Here is a 16,308-nt window from a genome sequence, read left to right on the forward strand (position 1 = left end):
GGGTAGGATCACCACAGTGTAAAACATGTCTATATGAATCTGTGTTCAGATAAAGGGAAAAACACAAAGAAAAAAATGAGTCTTTTAAACTGCACAAATAAATGACTGAAGAGTGAAATTCAGCACCAGTTGAAAGTTACAGCCACCATAGATAACTTTTTTTTTTCAATTACTATCCTTTAAATTAAATAGTCTTCTACATAACTTACACCACAATATAATAAATCAGTCAGTTAGCTGGCGCATTTGGACCTCACCATGTGTCTCTTGCGCAAGCTGGATTTGATCTCCTGCACTTGCAAATGAACAGTAAAAATATACAATCTATATTTATACTAATTAAAGGAACAAAATAATGGATCTATACATCACTCCCATTAGTCCATGGGCTAGTACTACCATTACAGGCTTGAGCATTTTGGTCAGATACATTTAGTACACAGACATATCTCATGAGTTTTCCTCTCTCCCACAATTCTTTCTACAGAGCAAACATGCCCAAGATTAAACAGAGACACACTACAACCTTACACCTAGTGTATATATTCAGAGGACTAAATGAATGCAACAACCAAATAAAATACAAACTGTGCTTTCTGGACTATATGATGTTTTGGAAACGTCTTTTTAGTACTAATATATGGTAAATATGCATTTCATTTTATGTTCACTGCAGTTTATTTAAAGTCACTCAGCAAACTACTGGTTGTGGAAAATCAATCAGTTTAAGACAAGACGAATATATATAGAAAAATTGTGTGTATAGGCTCATAAAAAGAATAACTGGAGTAAATTTTATTGGCTGTGGAACCAAAGTCTTAATCAATCTTTTTTCTGGAAAGCCCAGTAATATGAAGGCTATCCAACTTTATGAGACTCAGTGAATGTTTACTTTGCATTTCTTGACTGACAGGAGAGCATAATCTCTTCTGTCGTGGACTATAAAGCATTCATGTAACTATTACTGAAAAACACTAAAAGAGAAAAAAATGATCTTTTTTCAAGTGTTACATCCTGTGTTCGTTTGTTGTGTGTGTGTGTGTGTGTGTGTGTGTGTGTGTTCCATTCTAGATTCCATTACAGAGTTTCATGTTTGCAGAAAATGTGTTTCAGATGTTCCCCAAGCCATTGTGGTACTGAGGAGCAACCCCTGAGCTCGGGGAGGACTGGTCGAGTCCGTCAGAGGTCCTCCCTCCCCTGCCGGATGTTGTCTTTTCCCTGGAGCTCAGGACAAGTTGGGTGGAGATAACCCAAGCTTCTGCAGTACAGACACCTCCCTTCCTGCATCCGAGCGTTGCGTTCACTTCGGGAAATGCGGGTGTGTCCGAGCTGCATTAGCTGGGATTCGGACTCCCCCTGCTGGTCATGCACATGAACAGGGCTAAAGGTGCACAGAGAGGTCCACGAGAGCCTCGACTGATCTCTGGTCCCCGTGTTCTGCGCCTCTGCCACACACAATTGTCAATACGCAAGAGCAGATGGATGAGGTCATGGAGAGCGGCAGGAGCATCACGGTGGACCAGTTCATGTTTAAGGTCCTCTCTGAGGCCCTGGTGAACAGCAGCCATCAGCGCTGTGGGGTTCCAGCCACTCTCAGCCGCCACAGTGTGGAACTCACTCACATAATCAGCCGCCGCTCTTCTCCCCTGTCGCATGTTAAGAAGACGGGAAATCGTCTCCCTCCAGTGACTGGATGGCCGAAGGTCCGCTTAAGGGCAGCAGCGAATTCTGCTGCAGTGGAACAGACGGCAGTTTGGCGCTTCCAGACCAGGGTGGCCCATGCCAGAGCACACCCAGTCAGAAGGGAGATGATGTACGCCACCTTTGCTCGCTCTGTGGGGAACCAAGATGGCTGCTGCTCGAAAGCCAGTGAGCATTGAAGGAGAAACCCCCTACAACCTTCTGCCTCACCAGCATAGCGCTCAGGGGCAGGGAGCAATGGCTCTGAATGTGAGGTGGGCAGGATTTGGGCTGGCTCTGCTGCTGCCTCAGCCCCAGCTGCCTCCTGACTAGGAGGAGCCAGAGGCACTGGTGTTTGTGTCAGGAGGTCTGTCAGGGCCTGTAACGGAGAGAGGATCTGTTGCAGGGCCTGCTCATGTTGACCAACAGTCACCCCCTGATTAGTCAGAGCCACCTTTACCTGTTCCAGAACAAACTGTTGAGCTGGGTCCTTGGCTGGGTCTTTCTGTAAGGCGGGCTCGAACCCAGGTCAGGTAGGTGATGACACCAACAGCCTACTGGGTGAGAAACCACGCTCGGGAGAGAGACAGACTCAAGAGAGAAAACTGGAGAGGGCAGGGGATGTGTAAAAACACAGACACACTCACAGCACAGAAGTAAGGTGTAGCACAAGGGGGAAAACTTGAGGGGAGGGGATGTGTAAAAACACGAACACCCTTGCAGACAAGAAGTGAGGTGTAGCACAAGGGCTCATAGACCTCAATACCTGAAGTTACCACCTAGAAGCTTGGCTCAGAACTTTGGCAAAGAGCCAGCGCTGAATGGCTGGGTCACTGGGCTTATATAAAGTCTAGCCCAGCTGTTGGGTGTTAAACCTGATTAGTGGTGTGCCTGACTCAAGGCCTCCCTCTGGTGGCCGGAGGGGGGCATCGGCCTGCCACCAACCCTTACACACACACACATGCAGTCTGCAGGCACCCCCAAGTCAGATTTAAGACATTTCAATACTTTTAATGCAACTTCCATTGTAATTTAAAACCAAATTTGCAATGAGGATATACAAAAATAAAGTTATTTTGAATAACTTAAACATGGCAATTGAGAAACTGATACTTTCAGACTAATGTTGAGAAGCTTCATTTTGAAGAGACATAAGAACACCAAATAAACCAAGTGATGAAGAAACTGACAGAAAAAAAACTAGTTAAATTAGGCACTTTCTACATAAATGATAGCAGGATATTGTAAGCAATGAATACAGACAGAAGCAAAAACAAATGATCAAATCTTTCTTTCTTCCGGTATTTTGCTAGTGAGAGCAGAGCTGTTACTTCCCTGTAATCCTCACATGTAGCTAGCTAGATAAAGCTGGAGCTAACAAGCTGATTTCTGAGGGGATTTCAAACCATATTCACAAAATATGTAGAAAGTTAAACAATTATAAATAGAGTGGAACATTTTGAGATGGACAGTGTTAAATTGAATCAGTCTGTCTAGAATTTCCTGTAGAGATCCACGACTGCTTGCTAGTCACTTGAGTTTGGTAACGTTAGTTATCTAGCTAGATAGCTTCATAATTCCATTTGACAGTGTATATGCCAACCAGATTGAACAAGACCAAAAAATGTTATTTGATTAAAATTAAAACTCTACTCAGATTTTTCCTCATCTAGATGGACATAATCAGGGTTAAGCAATTCATAAAACTATTTAGCTAGAGTGCTGAAGGACTAAACTCTAATCTATAAGCATCATGTCAGCTGGGAGAAAATGTTAGCAAGGACAGTATATCCACATTTCTAACAAGGTAGAAATATTAAACATTAAAGGGATGACTAAATAAGGCAAGTGAGGGGACTACGTTTTCGTCTAGGCCTCCTCTATTTGATGAAACTGCTGCCAATCATGCTGCTTGCCCTGGAAACACTTGAAAGTAAATGATAGTCACCCTCCCTCCCCCTACCTCCTTCACACATAGGTGAGAATTGCTGTCACTCCAAGACAATGGCCAATAGAAATCAATATAAAATAGAAAAGGGGGGTCTAATGCTCTATTCAGGAACACTTTTACATCAGTATCGTGCATTTTCAGTTAACCAAAGGCTTGTGTATTTTGGGTTTGTTTACGAAGGAACCGAACGCATGTTTTTACGCAAAGAAGTGAGCACGCAATTAAAGAACTTTACTAACACTATATACCATTTAAACCAGCGGAAGTTCCAACACACACACAGGTAACTGTCACCTGACTGAGGAGACCTACAACTAGCAGAGCTGAACATCTGAGACTGGACATCTGAGACTGAGAGACAAGGAAAGAAAAACCCTGTATATCAAACTCTGTGTATCACAACACCATCCAGTGATCTGTGGTCCAATCTCACTGATCTACTCCCAGTTCTAAAGAATAATGACGTATCCTCAAAACTTCAGCATTCTGCAAATACTTGACAATAGTGATAAATGTAGGACACAGTTGTCTTGAGTGTGATAATGTTATACCTCAGCTCTTACTGGTCTGTAGTGTAATAGCGAGGTTTGTCTGGTTCATGCTTCTCAAGAAGTGCAGTGTGATCTCCAGCGCCCCCTCTCTGATTTTGCTCTGATCCTTCTTATCCTCCATCTGTCTCTCAGTGCATGCTGGATAATCTGCTCTCAGTAGATTCTTAAATCTCTTCAGCTCATTCTTCACCAGAGAGATGATTTTGTCCTCCAGCTCCTGAATAAACAGTATCAGTAAAACTAGTGTCATATACAGATCTTTTTAACACAGGATAATATATTATACATAAGAGAGGGCTGAACTGAGGGGCATTGGGTGGTCATGTGGACATTATGGTTTATAAAAGAACATAAACATCATATTAACTGAGCTGTATCTTAAAGTTTCATTTTTAGTTTTATAAAGCTACAACACAGTAGTTTGTGAAGTTTGTGTATCTTTCATTATCATCTTCATTACAAAAAAAAACAAAACATTAAAGTAAAGAATGAACCAGTAAACCACAGAATTTCATCATGATCTATGATCTAAACACACTCTAATGATAAAGACCCTTCCCCCCTCGCACACACACTTACACACCTTGAACACTGTTTTTCTTTATAAATATTTTCAGGTTTCTTTTGGGAACTGTTCAAAAACAAGACAAAGATGTTAATGGTTTATAAACATGAATTCAAGTTAAATTGACACTTTTGTAAAAGATGATGTGATACATCCTCATCCACACAGTACAGGGGGCAAAAGAAGAGAGAGAGAGAGAGAGAGAGAAATGTAACAGAGCAGCAGGCTCTGGGGATAATCATGGAAGAAGCACCTGACAGACTCTGCCCCCTAGTGGATACTCTAGGAGGTGAACAGGGAAGGGGAGACAGCAGGCAAAACACAACTGAGACAGGAAACCACACAACTGGGACATGATTCAAACTGAAGGAGTGAGTGAAACATATCACACTGTTCTACCCACTACATTACTGGGAAAGTGAAAGGAGTGAAGGGAGTGATGAGAGTGCTTGGTGGAGACATAAGTGGAGGAAGGAAGCCGAGTATTCACCTAACCAGAAGGGGCAAGTCTATGGGTGAGAAAACCCTCAGCCACTTCTAATGAAAAACAAAGTGACTTGTCTGGTCCGAGGATCAAACCAGCGTCTGCACTAGTCTGGGGATGCAGCTTTAACCACTACGTGTGTGGTAGACTCAGGACACTCTGTACCTCTCCCTAAACACAACAGGAAATGAACACAGAACAAAGGACAAATAACTGGAAGACAGAGAACAAACACACAGGGACACATCCTGCAACAGGACATTTCTCCTCCTAATAAACGACTGCTAGAGAGGGACTCTCATCAGAAGAAACAAGAAGAGACAGACATGAGGGAAGACCGTCCCTCACAGAACAGGTAAGAAAGACGACAGGAGACTCTTGTTGAGAACTTTCCACTTGAAAAAATACCAATTATAAAATACCCACTCACCAAGGCTTCATAAAGAGTGTCCTGAGTGAAGTAATTATATAGGGGTGGGGCACCTGTGGGAGATCAGACTAATGAACACTGATTATCTCCCAGCTCATGGCCTCCCTCTGGTGGCAGCTTGCTGGCATTACGAGCCATCGGTTACAAGAGAGAGTTGGAGAATGTGTGTGGGTAGATGATGCTGAATCTCTTTCTCCTAAACCTAAAACTAAAACACACCTGTGGTGAACCCCTTTTATTAGTTTGTCTTGTAGAATGGTGACATTGTTTACTGGGGTATTAGTGTTGTAATATTGGGGGAACTTCACTCCCTCACACACTGGGAGGAACACATCCACCCCACTTATGAAAGAATCTGAGTGTGTAATGTGTGATTCACTGTAGGACTGAGGTCACAGGTTCACTACTGAAGTTAAAAGGATTATCCATGGATGCATCACTCTTCATAGATACACAGGTGGGTGCTGGAGGTGATTCACTCTTAACAGACACACAGCTGGGTGCTGGAGGCTCTGCTCTCTCTACCCTGATGAAGATGAGGAAAGTGTTGAGTAATTACATCCTTCACTACATCTCATTTATCCTGAATATTCCCTCTTCCTGTTTCCTCAGATTAAGTTCTGATGGAAAGCTCCTCACTGTGGGTCAGAGGTTCCTCCTCCACTGCTGGTGTTATGAGGCTCCATCATGGAGTTGTTCCTCTTCACACACACAGCTGGACACTGGAGACGCTGCTCTCTGCTCCCTGTCAACAGTTCATCCCTAAATAGTAGGACCAGGACACTGAAACACTGATTATAATGAACCTGATGTCACTGCAGTGTGAGTGTTTCTGGTTCATGGCACTATTTCCCTTCTTCTGGAGCGCTTAGATATAGTGTTCTACATATACTCCCACATTTATTTGACACTAATCACATGTTACATTAGTGCCAGATAGAGTTCTCTAACTGCGTATTGACCAGCTTTCTACCAACGTTCTGCTCAGGTTGTACGTTCAGATCAAACGGAGGAAAGATAAGTGGGATTTAAAGTCAGAGATTTTCATTAATAAATCTGCATACAGTAACTTCACCTGAAAATGTTAAATATTAATAACTGAATCTACACTTAGTTCAGGTGTTCAGGGCAAAGTCAGATTCTTAAAGTATCTGAATATCAGTGCATGTAAGATTCTACTGGTATCATTGTCCAGCAGACCACACATTGCTTAACCCCTTTAACAGCTACTATACTGTTAGTCTGTATAATGTATTCATGAGAATCAATTCTAAAACTTCATATTTTATTACACCTTTTATTATACTTTTATACATTTTGAAAACAGTTGTCAAAGATGTTGTTGTTCTTTTAATAACCTTAAATGTGGAGTTGCTAATAATAATTGCAGCCACACTGGACATATAGCTGAGCATAAAATATACAGCAAATCAAGACCAAACACATTGGAGGAAAAGTATCTGAATAACTCAAAATTAAAGTCTCAGTTTTAGCAGCGTCACAGTGAGGAGTGAGATAAAGGTGTCAAAGCAACTCTACATGTCCCTAGAAAAAAACATTAAACACTGCACCTGATGAGGCTGAGTGGATCATCACAGCCGTGATACCCATTAAGGACCAATTGTTCCACCAACTATTGTACTCTGAAAAGAAAATACTTCCCCAAGAAGACAAAACATCCCGAATGTTTAATGATCACGAAAAGGACCTTAATAAATAGATACAAGTCTGTTTCTTGTATTCTAAAAAATAACACAAGAGAAACTGATCAAATCAAACTGCTGTAAGGTGTATAAGTTTTCTTTAACATCCTAAAATAATTTGAACATTAGCACAAAACTGAACTGAAATGTATCTGAAATGTAAATGGTTGATTGTGCTAATAAGTGGAATCAAATCTTATTTGGTCATTGAAACTTCACCCCTCGACTCAGTGAGCATTTAAGAGGAAAAAACAGAACAAGTTGGATAACATTTTTTAAGCACCAAAAACACCTGTCAGCTGTTTCTACAACTACTGTTTGACTCTGTGAAACAAACCAGATTCCTGTTTGGTAACTATTGAATGATGGTTACAATGGGCAGGATTGTGATGAAGAAAAGACACTGTGATGCTCTTCACCAGCCCTACGAATCATCTGACACTGTGACTCTCTCCACAAATGATCAAGCCACTCCTCATCAGCATGAATGGGACAGTTTCAAGAGGCACTGTGCTGTATTTAACTCTTATGTGATCTACAGAACTTCAGACTGTACTTTAGAACAAATGTATTCAGTAGTTCAATAATACGTTTGAACATAATTGCAACATCAGTGACGTTTGTATTAATTAACTGAACAAAAGACAGTCAATCTGAGTTTTTATCTGTACACCTGTACACACTCTCTCTGTTTCTATCTGAACAATAATCTGGTTACACCTTTTTCTCTTTAGAAGGAATCAAACCAGTACGAGCACATTTCAGTCCCATTACATCACAAGACTAGAAGAACAAGCCTTGTCTTGTAATGATTATTAAATCTCCCTCTGTGGATGTGTTTGTACCATACCTCCCTCTGTTTGTGTGTTTATTCCATATCACCTTCCGTATGTGTGTGTTTATACCATATCTCCATGTCTGCGTGTTTATACTATATCTCCCTCTGTGTCTGTGTTTATACCATATCTCCCTCTGTGTGTGTGTGTGTGTGTGTGTGTGTGTGTGTGTGTGTGTGTGTGTGTGTGTGTGTGTGTGTGTGTGTGTCTATAGCATATCTCCCTGTGATTGTTTGTTTATACAACATCTCCACAGGAACAGACATGGTGGGAACAGAAGACTCAGCAACAAACATGGAAGCAGATCCAGAAAACAAGAGAAACAACCATAAGCACAAGACAGACACAAATACGAATATGTAAACACCATGAATACTGTAAGAGGTGTATTAACACTGCGGGTGTTAACATCACTGTACAAGTGTTTAGATAAAATTGGATGGGTAATGTTAGCACTTCGGGTCACTATACTAATAGTGTAGGTGTTCATTCAGCACTTCAGGTCACTACACTAACAGAGTAGCGGGTTGTTCTGTTTAGGTTCTCAGACACAACCACTTGTCATCACCAGAAACCAGTTTAGCTGCTTGAAAAGAATGAAACATTTTCTATCAACATTTGTTGTGTGAGACAGAGAGAAATCTATCATGTTGTAGTGCTGGTGTCACATATCTGTGTGAGAGAGAGAGATGGAGAGAGAGAGATAGCAGGGGTACAGAGAGAGAGATGGAGAGAGAGACATTAGAGGGGTACAGAGAGAGAGATGGAGACAGAGAGCAAGCGGGACAGAGAGCAAGAGAGACAGAGAGAGAGAGAAATTGAAGGGGTACAAAGAATGAGCACTCAGATGATTTGGCTTCAGTTCAAGTTCTGAATAACAGTTTAGAATTTGCACACAGCAGTTTTCATTACCAGAAACCAGTTCAGCTGGTCTGTTTTTTTATCTTTTGACTCTGAACCATGTGCTGAACACTTCAGGGGAGCTGTTAGCATTTTAGCTCTGGGGCCAGAGTGAAGTGAAACTTTTCACCATGTGATGGAGCTACCCTCCACCACAGTTTGTTCATATGGACTCTGTATTAGAGATGCACATATGCTGTGCATGTATATATTTATATATGTGTGCATGTAAATTAACACATACAGGAATTGTTTGGTCAAACTTTATTGATGTGATTTATTGAGTGATGTAATTAACATGTATCTAAAGTGTTATTTAGTGTAAATACTTGTAAATACTAAATTTTCCTTTTTGAATATTTCTGTTTGATTTTTTTTTTTTTTTTTTTTTGCATTAGGAGCCAATAAACACATTTTCTTTTGTATCCACTTGGAATGTAACCATGGTTCTTTTCCACCAGACCATTACAAGTGGTGTCAGAAGTGTTACTGTTACTCAAAAAGTGTTGCCATAAATATTTTTGGGCAAATCACGAAGAGTAGCTGGAATTATTTGGTGGGATACTGGCATTTGAAAAGGTGGGATTTGATCCTAAGAAGCAAGGGATTGGCAGACAGCTCAGGACAAGAACAGTGATGGAGGAACCTTCAGCAGCAGGTCTGACAGCTGCAGCAGCAGGAGGACCAGCAAAGACAGAGTGAGGATGATGCTGAAGAAGGAGTCAGTGTTCAGATAGGAGGTGATGAAGGGCAGAGAGTAGCACTAGGCTTCAGAGCCCAAACTGCATCCCTTAACTCCAGATGATGACCGTGAGCACTTCTTGGCAAATTTCAGGTAAATTGCTAAAGTGCTATAGTAATTTATTGATTGAAACACAGGGAATTCAAACTCATCCAATTCAAAAGCATGCTGTGGTATTAGGTAGCTGAGGTGATAAAATATGCATAGATGTAAATGGGTTTCTATGGGAGTACCAGATGAATTTAAGTCTAGAAATCAGACTGAAGCAGGTTTTGAGTCTTCCTTGTTTTGGTTGGTTAATAAGAATGTTGACTGGATTAACTATATTTATTACAATCAACAACGATTTATTAAGTACACCTATGATGCTTTGTCAGCTAAGGCTGAACAATTACAAGCCTCCTCAATATTGACTTGGAAAAATGATGTGGTTTTGGATATGCTGTTGGCTGAACGAGGGGTGTTTGTGTAAGTTTGGTGAGTTATGTTGTACATTTATTCCAAACAATACTGCTCCTGATGGTTCTATTACAAGAGTATTGTCCAAATTAGAGTCATTATGCAATTAATTAGCCGAGAACATTGGTGTTGATAACGTTATTACTGGATGTGAGTGATGAGTGAGTGACGATGGTCAGTTGAGGAAGGCATGTGACCGAGGACGAGTAGGATCCTGGGTGTGCACTGGGACGACCTAACGCAGGCACTGTGGCAGTACTGGCTTGAGCTCCTTGTGGCAGCCAAGTCCACATATCCCTTGATGTATGGCCAGAACAAATGATTCATCTGAGGGGTCCTTTGTGCCTCAGTTTTGGAGGTGTGGCCTACGTGTTCAGCAGTCTCATGAATGCAGTGGATGGGTTTTAATAAAGAGGAGTAGGAGAAACGAGGGAGGAGCTTTATCAAGTGTTTATTTTGTTTAATTTGTTCTTTTTTTGTTTGTTTATGAGTAGTTTTTCATTTATTTTTGATCACCTTTGTTTATTTACATTTACGGCATTTAGCAGACGCTCTTATCCAGAGCGACTTACAAAAGTGCTTTGTCGTTTACTCATAGAATATATCCTACTACAGTACAGTAAGTTAGAATCAAACATACCAGTGAACTAGAATACAGGGATGAGTGCTGATATGTAGAAGTACAAAATACATAAGGTCTACCTTAAACCATGATAAGTGCTATAAATAATAAGTGCTAGAGTTTGTTGAACAACATAATAAACAACACCTTACAATAAGTACATTGTACATTAATATACTATAATAATGTAATGTAATACGTACATTATTGTACAATAAGTACAATAAGTCAATAAGGGAGCAGTGTCAGTTTTCCTTTAAATATTCTGCAAATAGATGGGCGACTGAAGCTGTGAAGCTGTGTTTGAAGACTGCAAGGGATTCTGCTGCCCAGACAGTGAATGGGAGTTCATTCCACCATCTTGGAGCCAGGACAGAAAATAGTCTCGATGCTTATCCTCCACAAGACCTGAAGCAAGGAACACTTAAAGTGGTACTTTTTACAGCGTTTTAAACTGACATACAAACTGTGTTATTTTTCTCTATGCTGTAAAATATGCCGCAAAAACTGTAAACCATAAACAGAGAGAAAAAGAATGCCGACTTTGCGACATAAAACGTCCAAAATGCCGCTTTTTTCTCCGTTTTACAAACAAACCGCCTTTCGTTTGAAGTGCATTTTGACCACTTTGGCTTTCCATATTCGTAACACGCGTAAATCGCTCACTTAATATTTTAATCTAGTTTTCATATGATGAGGAACATGTTTGGTTCCTTCTTCTAATGGAAGAACACTGCCAGTGATCCAGCTGTTCTTTATTCTTACTGTTGTCTTTTATCTTTATCTCCTCTGCATGGCATTTATTTAATATAAAATGTAAATGATCAACTGTCAACTTGCAATGCTAACACACATTTACTGCTATTCTTTTACTGTTAGGCTGTGTTCTATACATCATGTAGTTTTCTGATACAGGTTTACCAAATACAGGTAAACAAATAAATTATTTTCCACAATACTTGAAACAAACAAACAAACACACACACACACACACACACACACACACACACACACACATTCAGCCATTAAGAAGATTATTTTTTTGTCATTTGCACAACATGCTATGGACGTCCACACACTTACATGCTTATTGTGAGGCTGATTATCTAAATTACAGTCATCTGTAAGTTAGAGCTACAAAGTGGTTTGTTAAGTTCCGACGTGTTTCAACGTGCGGACATAGTGGAGATTTACTCTCAGCGCAGCCGCAAAACAAGTCCGTGTAGGCGGGACTGTGAAGCCATTGGTTGTATAGACTAGTGTATGATTCGCTGCAGCAAAATGAAGGACAGCTAACTTTGTCTGCTGATTGGCTTAATAAAAATGACTATTATAAGAAATCGGTTGTGTAATTGTCTTCAGTCGAAAATGATTGACATGTGCTCCGCCCTCCACTTACCCACAGGTGTTCCTGTAGTCTCGCCTTTCTCAAGAAAACGAAAGTATTTTCTGAACATTTGGCGTTGTTGAAGGTTGAGCGGGTTGAAGATACGCGCGTTTAAATTATTTCACGGTAAGTTCATTCCATTTGTAAAAATGCGATGTCGGTGCAGTTTAAGGCAACATGTTTTGTAAGTACATAGTTCTGTTTAGGTTAATTCGTAGGTCAACCCAAAGGCGGATTAAATCTTAAGATTAAAGTCCTAACGCCCAGTACGATTGCATAGCTATATTTAAAATAATTTAAAGGGGCCAGATATATATTGTTAGTTATTGTAAAACTCGATTTCAAGTCTTAGTTAGTCAGTGATATTTTCAAATGGTCCCAGTTGAAACTCCCTAAACTCAAGTTCAGATTCCCTGTATAGTTCATTAGCTGCATTATTAATTATAGTTTGAGAGGGGACGGTCAACACTGATGTTTCTACGCTTGTTTCGAGTTTCTGAAGCGCAGCGTTTTGAAACACTGATACGAAGTGTGGCTCAAAACGGCCATGTCACGTGACCACGGCTAAACGAAGCTTGTGTTTCTACAGGTGTCATACAGAACCTGCCGCTCCTGTCTTTGACTGACAGTGTCTGAAACAAACCTGAGCACACATCTGTCTCAGTCACAAACTCTATGAATGCTTATAAGTCAAGAAAACACACCCAAACTTTAAGGGTTTTGTGAGAAGAGAGAATTTGAGAGACTGAGAGATTCAGTGTTGTCTAGATAGAAGGTTATTGATGGGACATATTGACTGATAGGCTAGTGAGAGAAATCCAGTGAGCAGTACTTAGGATAGATATAGTGACATTAATTTATAGAAAGTGTATGTAGTGAGAGATCCTCTGGTTTACTGACAGGAGTGATGTGCTGTATATCCACACTGTCATGATACCCCCCCGCCCAAATATCTCTGTGTATGTGTGTGTGTGTGTTCGTCTGTATGTGTTTCACACCAACTCCTCGGTGTGTATCATTAGTGTGCCTGTATATACGTCATTTGTCTAAGTGTGATTGCTGTTGATGTTTAACACTCATAGCCTGCATGCTGTCTTTGTTGTTTTATGTAAATAAATGTATTGTCATGATCAGTCCCTCCCAGCTTCCGTGTTCTGTGTTTTCCCTGTCATGTGTATTTTAGTTCCATGCCTTAGTTTCATTTTCTCTGCCCCTCCTATGATTGCTTACACCTGTCCCTCATTTCTAGCTTAAGTTCATGTATTTATATATTCATGTATATTCATATATAAGCTGCCTTGTTCCCTTAGTTTTTGGCTGTTCATTGTTGTTGTTTACTTTCATTTTGAATTGGTGCTTGTGTGTTTACTTGAATCTGTGTTTCAAAGCCTTTGTTTTTGTTAACCTGTTTTGTTTAGCCTTCGTGTTTCCTAGTCTGTTATAGCCTGCTTCTCCTGTTTACCTTCGTGTATCCTAGCCCTTGTCTTGTAATCATGTGCCTCTGCACTCTTCGTGTCGGTTCTTTGACCCTGGACTGCCTTAGCGACTCTGATTTTGGATTTGCCCATAGTAGATCTCGCTCTTCTCCGCGTCCGCCTCCTTACTGCTCACTGTTACACGTATGTTTCAGTTTTGCGTAACTCGTCCCCACCTCCTGCTCTAACTCCTCATCGTGACAGAAACATCGACTGTCGAAGGATGCCTGGGATGAAAAGTAAGAAGAAGAAGAAGGGGAAGAAAGGGTGTAAACGCCCTTGGATGGAAACCCTCCATACGCTTGGGCTCTGTACCCTTTTACCAGGCGAAATTGCCACTGGAGGATCTTGGAGGGCCCTGAGTATGGTCCTGGACTGGACTCTGCAGAGTTCTACGAACCCACTCCAGACTACCAGGAATGATACAATGAGGTCCAGTACTCGGAGTCAGACTCCACAGGGTTCTATTACCCCTCCATGGACTAGCATGAGGGCTGTGCGGATTATGAGAGGAATGGGGAGTGCAACGATGTTAGTCTGCGGATGGATTCGGAGTTCGACCGTGGGCAGGATCCCATAACAGTGGAGGAGGTCCTCCATAGGGACCCTCCCTTGGTCAGCGACACCACGTCTGCAGATTACAAGAGCCCGTCCCTCTCACTGTCTGTCCCCGTCACGCTGTCTGTGCCAGTCACTTTGTCCCCTTTATGTCAGTGCCTGTCCCTGTCAGTGTGTCTGTTGTCGTCCTGGTCCCTGTCCTTCCCCCTGCTGTGCTGCTTGCGCTGGCCCGTGTCGGATCGCTCGGTCCTCCTGCCTCGCTGTTCGGCATTGGTTTCGGGGCCGCAGCCCAAAAACAGCCCCTCCCCCTAAACATCTCTCTTTGTTTGTGTGTGTGTGTGTGTGTGTGTGTGTGTTCGTCTGTATGGCCACGCCCTAGTTGATGTTTACAGTTACTAATGAGCAGACACGTCACTCCATGTGCTCTCTGTATAGGTTTAGTTTCACTTTCACGTTTTAGTGTATTTCTCCTCTGGTAATGCTGTGTTTCATATCAGCTGTACTTTCTTTGTCTATTAGTCCTTGGGTTTGGGAGGTTAAATCAGTCATTTAAATTTTAGTCATGGCCACTGCATTTCTTTGTTTATCTAGTCATTAAAGCAGTTCCAGAGAGTTGCTGCTAGATGGAACCCAAGTACCAGTTATATTGATCGTAGTATCGACGTTATAATTGACTGTGTAAACCTTTTCTGTTATTGTGAATGTTGTCATTTACAAACAATATTGACATTTAAAGTCATATCTGTATTTGTGTCTTAGACCACAGATTGGTGACACAGACTTGATCTCATAGCATTATATAATATTCTTTACAGTTCTGTAACATCAAAGTCCATGCCTTTATTACACCTTTGAACTCAGTATGGCTTTAAGTCTAGTTCTAGCCAACACACCAGGTTGAACAAAGTATAAAGCCAACCAGTCATCCCAGTTCCCTACAGTAGTCTACTACAGTATTCTGAAACCTTGAAACAATTTTCAACACAACTGCTTTGAACATCTCAATGTTTCACAAAATGTCACTTTTCCCACCACCACCTATAGTGTACTGTAAATGTAGTGAAGTACTGATGTACACTGATTAAGAACAAAGATACCACCACCTATAGTGTACTGTAAATGTAGTGAACTACTGATGTACACTGATTAAGGACAAAGGTACCACCACCTATAGTGTACTGTAAATGTAGTAAACTATTGATGTACACTGATTAAGGACAAAGATACCACCACCTATAGTGTACTGTAAATGTAGTGAACAACTAATATACACTGATTAAGGGCATATAACAGACAGACATGTTGACAGGTTCAGTATCACTATTTCAGCTGAACACAAAAGTAACAGTGAAAGAATGTTAATGCAACAAGAAACAGAATAAATGAATTCAATGTAAATATGATGATGAATTTAGATTTGAATTTCTTTGTCATTGGGTGTGTTAAGTACTGGTTGTGCTGGATATGTGGGGTTATTTGATGCTTTAGCAGTTGATGGTCAAGTTGCCTGTGCTTTAAAACAGAGTGCACATATACGGGCTGTTACAGTATCTGAGTACCATATATGTAAACATGCACATATATATAATAACATAAGATGTCCTCATCCACATGTATTACACATTGTGTTACTTACTTTATTTATTTTATTTTATATGTCTGTATTTTTATATTATTTTTTACTTCATGTTTCATGTTTCACATCATGTGTTTTATTTTTTAATATGTTAATGTGAGTTTTATCAGGCATTGATTCAGTGTTGATTCACTCTGTGTGTGTGAACTGTTGACAGGTAGCAGAGAGCAGCATCTCCAGTGTCCAGCTGTGTGTGTGTGAAGAGGAACAACTCCATTATGAAGCCTCATAACTCCAGCAGTGGAGGAGGAACCTCTGACCCACAGTGAGGAGCTTTCCATCAGAACTTAATCTGAGGAAACAGGAAGAGGGAATATTCAGGATAAATG

At 40.8% G+C, this 16,308-nt stretch overlaps 1 pseudogene; it reads left to right on the forward strand.

Annotated features, from left to right (window-relative positions):
* Positions 1–14,328: 14,328 nt before the first annotated feature.
* Positions 14,329–16,308, forward strand: part of LOC118241459 — a 239,885-nt pseudogene continuing 237,905 nt past the window's right edge.

The sequence above is a fragment of the Electrophorus electricus genome, chromosome 5, assembly GCF_013358815.1.
Source record: "Electrophorus electricus isolate fEleEle1 chromosome 5, fEleEle1.pri, whole genome shotgun sequence".
Taxonomy (NCBI): Eukaryota; Metazoa; Chordata; class Actinopteri; order Gymnotiformes; family Gymnotidae; genus Electrophorus; species Electrophorus electricus.